Genomic DNA, 6,000 nt, shown 5'->3' on the forward strand with positions numbered 1-6,000 from the left:
AAGCCTTGCAACCTGACTCTCCACTGACTTTTTACCTGTAGGATTATCTCAGGACAGGAGGAAAAGACACAGGCATGCTTTCTGGTACCAAAGAAAATGATGTATTTCATAAAGGAAGAAAGAGGTTTTTTTTTGTTTGTTTTGTTTTGGTTTGGTTTTGAGACTGAGCGTCGCTCTGTCACCCAAGCTGGAGTGCAGTGGCATGATCTTGGCTCACTGCAACCTCCGCCTCCCTGGGTTCAAGCGATTCTCCTGTCTCAGCCTCCTGAGTTGCTGGGATTACAGGCATGCACCACCACGCCTGACTAATTTTTGTATTTTTAATAGAGACAGGGTTTTCCCGTGTTAGGTAGGAAGGTCTTGATTTCCTGGCCTTGCGATTCACCCACCTTGGCCTCCCAAAGTGTTGGGATTACAGGTATGAGCCACCTTGCCTGAGTGGAAGAGAGTCTTAAACCAATAACTGAAATTCATTTGACCATAAAAAAGGCAATATAAAAGGATGAGGACTCTGGAGCCCAACTGCTTGAATTTGAGTACCACCAGCTCTGCCACTTATCTGTGTGATGCCGGTCAAGCTCTTTAACGTCTCTGTCCCTTTGTTTCCATATCTGTAAATCGAGGGTGATAATGGTACCTAAATCCATATGTTTCAATGAAGATAAAATAGGGTTTGCAAGGGACTGGAAGGTTTCCTGGGACTCTCAGGACTAAAACTGGAAAAGTCATAAGCAAACTGGTATGTGCCCAATACCTTAAAATGAAAGAGAGGCCAAGCATGGTGGCTCATACCTGTAATCCCAGCACTTCGGGAGGCCGAGGTGGGTAGATCACTTGAGGTCAAGTGTTCTAGACCAGCCTGGAACTCTTTCACATGGTGAAATTCTGTCTCTACCAAAAAATACAAAAATTAGCTGGGTGTAGTGGTGCGTGCCTGTAATCCCAACTACTTGGCAGGGTGAGCCATGAGAATTACTTTAATCCAGGAGGCAGAGGTTGCAACGAACCTAGATCGCACCACTGCACTCCAGCCCGGAAGACAGAGTGAGACTGCATCTCAAAAAAACAAAAAGATGAAATGAGAGTGTACATGTACCTTTACTTATCTATTTTTAATTGTAAAATAATTTTTTATTAATTAAGATATGGTCTCACTGTGTTTCCCGGGCTGCTAATGCACCCCTAGGCTCAAGGAATCCTCCACGTTGGCATCTGAAAGTGCTGGGATTACAGGCGCAAGCCACCAAACCCAGCTTACATGTACCTTTAGAAACACCTGCACTTTTATTTTTTATTTTCTGAGATGGAGTCTCGCACTGTCACCCAGGCTGGAGTGCAATGGTGTGATCTGAGCTCACTGTATGTAACCTCCACCTTGTGGGTTCAAGTGATTCTCCTGTCTCAGCCTCCCAAATAGCTGGGATTACAGGTGTCCACCACCACACCCAACTAATTTATTGTATTTTTAGTAGAGATGAGGTTTCACTGTGTTGGCCAGGCTGGTCTCTCTCTCCTGACCTCGTGATCTGCCCACTTTGGCCTCCCAAAGTGGTGAGATTACAGGCGTGAGCCACCGGATCTGGCCAACACCTGCTCGTTTTAATCCTCCTTCATCTTTTCTGTTTTATTCCTGGCTGCCTCCAGTCATCATTGATTCCTTGCCATTTGTCCCTGTGGTCCTCATTTCCTCAAATGATATGCCTTTTATTCCTATCACTACACTGACTGGCTTCCAAAAGTTCCAAATACATGTTCTGGCCAGTCTTGGGACAGCCGTTTAAAGAATGTATTAAGTGCCAGCCAAGGAGCTTTTCAAAAATCCCTTCAGGCTTTTCTTCCTCCTTTTCAGGTGACACATAACTTAAATGTCAAAATGGGGATGATAGTAGCCTCCTCCCCTTGTGTGAATGCCCATGATGGTTTCTGCTTAACTGTTCACTCCTCCTCTGTCTCTTAATAGCTGAAGAGCCTGGTGCAATGGCTCCTGCCTGTAACCCCAGCACTGTAGGAGGCAGAGGCAGGAGGATCACTTGAGCCCCCAAGCTGAGGCCAGCCTGGGCAACATAGTGAGACTGCGTCTCTACAAATAAATAAAATTAGCTGGACATGGTGGCACATGCCTTGGGTCCCAGTTACTTGAGGGGCTGAGGTGAGAGGATGGCTTGGGCCTAGGGTGTCGAGGCTGCAGTGAGCCGTGATTGTGCCACTGCACTCCAGTCTGGGCAACAGAGTGAGACGCTGTCTCTAAAAGAAACAAACAACAAAAAAACCCAAATAGTTGAATAATGTGTATTATAGTGACAATTTTTTGAGAGCTTACTATGTATAATACTAGGTACTATATCAAACCCCTTATAAATATCTCACTGGATCCTTATGAAAAATCCAAGGGATAGGTACCATTATTACCCCCATTTTACAGATGAAGAAACTGAGTTAGGGAGGCCAGCTCACCTCCCCTAGTGGCAGAACCCAAGTATGACTTGAACCCAAGTATGACTCCAGAGTCCTTGCTCCAAGTATTTCACTATTCTGTTTCCTCTTCCTTCACTTTCTGGCCAACGTTCTGCCTTGATAACAAGGCCCTGAGCAGGAAGCCTCACCTCTTCAAGCCTCAGTCATAGAAACATGGTGTATTAACCATGTTTTATTTTGTTTTTTTTTTTAAAGAGGGTTTCACCATGTTGGCCAGGCTGGTCTTGAACTCCTGACCTCAGGTGATCTGCCCACCTCGGCCTCCCAAAGTGCTGAGGTTACAGGTGTGAGCCACCACGCCCAGCCTGTTTTTTTTTTTTTTAACAATAGAAACATGTGAGGATGGAATGTTTATGAAATGTAGAGCACAGTGTTAGCAGCCACTGTGATCATTATCATATGATTATTTTGATTGTTATTCCATCAGCATGTCCCTGTTGTAGACTGAATTGTGTTTCCCAAAAAGATAGGTTAAAATCTTCACCCCGGTACCTGGGAATGAGACCTTTTGTGGACATAGGGGCTTTGCAGGTACAATCAAATTAAAAATTAGGTCAGGCTGGGCGCAGTGGCTCACACCTGTAATTCCAGCACTTTGGGAGGCCAAGGTAAGTCGGTCACCTGAGGTCAGGTTTTACCATAGTAGAGTGGCGGAGTGGGGTAGCAAATGCCTGCACTCCCAGCTACTTAGGAGGCTGAGGCAGGAGAATCAGTTGAACCTGGGAGGTAGAAGTTGCAGTGAGCTGAGATCACACCACTGCACTCCAGACTGGGTAATTTCAACTCAAAAAAATTAAAATGAGTTCACTAGAGTAAGTCCTAAATCCAATCACTGTGTCCTTATAAAAAGACACACACACACACACACACACACACACACACACACACGGAGAATACCACGTGATGCATGTGATGTTGGAGGCAGAGATCAGAGTGATTCAGCTGCCAGTCAAGGAACTCTAGTGATTGCTGGCAGACACAGAGCCTGGGAGAGAGGCATGGAACGGCCTGTCCCTCAGAGCCTCCAGAAGAAGCCAACCTTGCCAATACCTAGATTTCAGACCTCTAGCCTCCAGAACTGTGAGACAGCAAACTTTTTCTGTGTTAAGCCACCCAGCATGTGGTACTTTGTGAACAAATACAGCTCCTGGCCAGGCGCAGTGGCTCATGCCTGTAATCCGAGCATTTTAAGGGGCCAAGGCAGGCAGATCACTTGAGGTCAGGAGTTTGAGACTAGCCGGGCCAACATGGTGAAACTCTGTCTCTATGAAAAACATAAAAATATAAAAATCAGCCAGGCATGGTGGTGCACACCTGTAATCCCAGCTACTCAGGAGGCTGGGACCCAAGAATTCCTTGAATCCAGGAGGTGGAGGTTGCAGTGAGCCGAGATCAAGCCACTGCACTCCAGCCTGGGTAATACAGCAAGACTGTCTTAAAAACAAAACCAAAGCAAATATAAAAGTCCAGATCTTTGCATTCTGTGCAGGTCCTCTTCCAGTGGCCTCTTCAAATGCAGGTCTGCCTTCAACTCTCTTTCCTCAAATCTGTCTTAGCACACCTATATCTGACCTGTGAGGACACCTGAATACTTACATCAGTATTTCCTAAACTTGCTTGAGGTAAGGATCGCCAGGATGATAATCTAAATTACAGGTTCCCAGCTGGGCGTGGTGGCTCACATAGGTAATCCTAGCACTTTGGGAGGCCAAGGCAGGTGGATCACTTGAGCCCACGGGTTTGAGACCAGCCTAGGCAACATAGCGAAACCCCATCTGTACAAAAAATACAAAATATTAGCTGGGCATGGAGGTGCATACCTGTAGTCCTAGCTACTCAGGAGGCTGAGATAGGAGGATTGCTTGAGCCTGGGAGGGTGAGACTGCAGTGAGTAGTGATTGCGCAACTGCACTCCAGCCTGGGCGACAGAGTGAGACCTTGTCTCAAATAATAATAATAATTACAGGCTCCCTGGGCCCCACTCCAGACTACCAGACATGAGATCGCAGAAGTGGCACTTGGAATCTGCATTTTTAATAAGCACCCAAGACAATTATTTTCCTTAGGCATACTTGGGACACTCAGGCCTACAAGACAAAATCTCAAAGAGAAGAAAGACCTTGCCTCGATGATCTCCATAAAACGGCACCAGCCTCCCCATTCAAATGTCATCTCCCAAGGCTTCCCACTGTCTTCACATCCCTCCGTGTGAACCGCCTGCCTCACTGTCCTCACCTTGATCAACCTCTGCCAAACCTCTGTTCTTTCCAAGCTCCTGCCCAGAACCCCTCTTCCTTTTTTCTCATCGTCTAGGTCTGACTCAGATGTCACAGACTTTTTGTTTTTGTTTTTGAAACAAGAGTCTCGCTCATTCACCCAGTCTGGAGTGCAGTGGCACAATCTCAGCTCACTGCAGCCTCTACCTCCTGGGTTCAAGTGATTCTCCTGCCTCAGCCTCCTGAGTAGCTGGGATTACAGGTATGTGCCACAATGCTAGGCTAATTTTTGTGCTTTTAGTAAAGATGGGGTTTCACCATGTTGGTCAGGCTGGTCGTGAACTCCTGACCTGGTGATCTACCTACCTTGGCTGGGATTACAGGTGTAAGCCACTGCACCCGGCTGCCACAGATTTTAAAGTTATTTCTAATTGTTCTGAGATGGCTTCTCAATGACCTCAAAATAAAATCCAAACTCCTTGTCATGGCCTGCAAGAGGCTGCATAATCTGGCCACACCAGACCCCTTTTTTTATTTTTTGAGATAGAGTCTCCCTGTGTCACCCAGGCTGAAGTGCAGTGGCACGATGATCTCAGCTCACTGCAACCTCCACCTCCCAGGTTCAAGCAATCCTCCTGCCCCAGCTTCCCAAGAAGCTGGGATCACAGGCATGTGCCACCACGCTAGGCTAATTTTTGTACTTTTAGTAAAGATGGGGTTTCACCATGTTGGTCAGGCTGGTCTCAAACTCCTGACCTCAAGTGACCTGCCCTCCTTGGGCTCCCCAAGAGCTGGGATTACAGGCATGAGCCTCTGTGTCTGGCCTCAGTCTCATTTTAAGCCATTCTTCTCCTTCACTCAAAGACCCAGGCCTGGTTAGGTTCAGTGGCTCATGCCTGTAACTGCAGGCCAAGGAGTGCTGATCACTTGAGGCCAGGAGTACGAGACCAGTCTGGCCAATATGGTGAACCCTTGTCTCTACCAAAAATACAAAAAATTAGCCAGGCATGGTCGCTCACACACTTGTAGTCCCAGCTACTTTGGAGGCTGAGGCAGGAGAATTGCTTGAACCCGGGAAGTGGACATTGCAGTGAGCCAAGATCATGCACTGCCTGGGCAACAGTGTGAAAATGAAACTGTGTCTCAAAAAAAAAAACAGGCCGGGCATGGTGGCTCATGCCTGTAATCCCAGCACTTTGGGAGGTTGAAGCAGGCGGATCACCTGAGGTCAGGAGTTCGAGACCAGCCCGGCCAACATGGTGAAACCCTGTCTCTAAAAAGACAAAACTCCAGGCCTGAGCTTTCTTTA

The sequence above is a fragment of the Callithrix jacchus genome, chromosome 5, assembly GCF_049354715.1.
Source record: "Callithrix jacchus isolate 240 chromosome 5, calJac240_pri, whole genome shotgun sequence".
NCBI classification, from domain to species: Eukaryota; Metazoa; Chordata; class Mammalia; order Primates; family Cebidae; genus Callithrix; species Callithrix jacchus.